Genomic DNA, 2,476 nt, shown 5'->3' with positions numbered 1-2,476 from the left:
AGCTCTCCTCGATCAGGGCTCGGAAATGACATTCATCTCGAAAAGTTTAGCGCAAACCTTGCGCGTAAAACGCATTCGTATGCCGATTTCCGTTTCCGCCGTCGGCGGGATAAACGCGGGGACTTTTCAACACGCGACACACATATTCATTTCTCCTCGCGATTCTCACGTTCCGTCGCTGTCGACCACCGCGCTCATTATGAAATCGTTAACTTCTTATGTTCTGAGACAAAACGTGGACATTTCGTCACTATCTTATCTTTCTGATTTGCCGCGAGCAGACGCGGATCCGACGAGTCTTGATCCTATAAATCTCATTATCGGAGCAGATCTCTATAACGATATCATTCTCGACGGTGTTCGCAAAGGAAGCGTTGGACAACCAATTGCTCAAAATTCCGTCATCGGATGGATAATTTCGGGACCTCTTACGTCATCAACGACGAATAATCTTTCAAAGCCGACAATTCTTTCTGGAAACTGCACTCTCAATCGCGTTTCAACTCATCATGTCGTCGGCTCTCCCTCGCTCGAAGAGGAAATTCATCGGTTTTGGGAGACCAAGGAACTCCCACGACAAAATCATCTCACACCGCAAGAAAAGCAGTGTGAAGAGCATTTTCGCTTAACGCATTCTCGCGAGTCTGACAAACGGTATGTCGTGCGGCTACCGTCCAAGAAGGGTCCTCCGAAATCGGAAGTTCAAAGCTTCACGCGGAAAAATTGCTCAATTCATCATTTCGCAGATTTCGCGATAAACCGGAAATCGCGACAGAATATCGCGAATTCATGTCCGATTATCAACGACTTGGGCATATGCAGCCCGCGCCGACAGCTCAAAGTCAAATCGAGCAACATGTTTATCTCCCGCATCATGGTGTGATCCGGGAAAGTAGCTCTACTACGCGTCTTCGCGTGGTAGAAAATTCAAGCCAACGTATTTCTGACGGAAATACACGCGTTGTCAAACAATCAGAGCCTCTCGTCGAGAAGCTCACTTCTCTCGCTTCGACCGTTCCTCGATCGGGACGGAATTCTACGCGTTGGTGGACGGCTTAACAAAGCCCCGTTGCCAATGCCGGTTCGAAATCCGATTCTTCTCTCATCGCATCCTCTCGTTACATTGATCGTGAATCAAACTCATTTACGAGCGTTACATGCCGGACCGCAACTAACCCTCAACGTTCTGCGCCGCGAATTCTGGATCATTCGCGCTCGCAATATCGTAAAATCTGTCATTCATAAATGTGTTGTGTGTACTCGCGAACGAGCCGCGACTCCCACACAAATCATGGGAGATCTTCCCGAACCTCGCGGAACAGCGACAGTACGCTGTTTTTTACATTGCGGCTTAGATTACGCAGGACCCGTGCAAATTCGCGACTCCACTGGACGAGGTATCACTTCGCGCAAGGCATATATCGCGCTATTCATCTGCCTTGCGACTAAGGCAATACATTTGGAGGTAGTAAGCGACTACTCCACTCAAGCGTTCTTAAACGCTTACTCTCGATTCTGCGCTCGCCGCGGTCTCCCGCAGTCAATGTACTCGGACAACGAGTGCCTCACTCCCGGTCATTGCTTAATCGGATCAACGCTTACTGTAAACCCGGAACTATCATTGCTCGATCTCAACGAAAATCGCCTATCGAGATGGCAACTAGTCCGACATGTCACTGAACGATTTTGGAAACTATGGAGCAACGATTATTTAAACACGTTGCAACAACGAGCAAAATGGCGGAAGGTCAAACCGCAGATCGATACCGGACAACTTGTTCTCTTGCGAAATACGACACTTCCTCCCTGCGAATGGGAACTAGGCCGAGTAACGCGTTGTCATCCCGGGTCCGACGGCTTTGTGCGGGTCGTCACCGTCAAGACGGCCACCTCTGAATTCAAACAACCAATTATAAAACTGTGCGCATTACCGGTCAAGAGTGAGGCGACGAGCAATTAGGCCACTTCGCCGCGTTGCGTTTCATTTATTGTAATTCATTAGACTTAAGCACAAAATTGTCACAGGGCGAGCGTCATTCCGCCAAGGCGGGCGGCAGATTCACGATGTTAAATCATATCGAAAAAAAAGTAATTCTTCCTTATATCGTTAATGCGCTCTTATCGTTCAATGCTACTGTTGTATCGATTATTTTGGAACTATCGTTCCAAGGCGGGCGGTATGTTCAAGATTGAAACGTTGAATTTAATCGATAAATTTAAACTGTAAATTCAACCGACAAATCTGAACGGTAAGAGCCGCGATCAAAACCCGAGCGAGAATAAGCATCGTCGCAATCAGCCGATCGGCGCGTGACCATAACAAAAAAAAAAGTGCGTGATCGCATTCTTCTTAGAATGAAAAACTGTGACAAACAGCAAGTTCTCGAAGGTTCGAAATCGGAAAAACTTGTTATTCACATCGGCAGAGCGCGAGTTTCCGCGGTCGGTCGATTTAGTCTGCCTACGACAACGATTC

This window comes from Formica exsecta, unplaced genomic scaffold (assembly GCF_003651465.1).
Source record: "Formica exsecta isolate Colony F162 unplaced genomic scaffold, ASM365146v1 scaffold341, whole genome shotgun sequence".
Classification (NCBI taxonomy): domain Eukaryota; kingdom Metazoa; phylum Arthropoda; class Insecta; order Hymenoptera; family Formicidae; genus Formica; species Formica exsecta.
Note: the sequence above shows the minus strand (reverse complement) of the source record.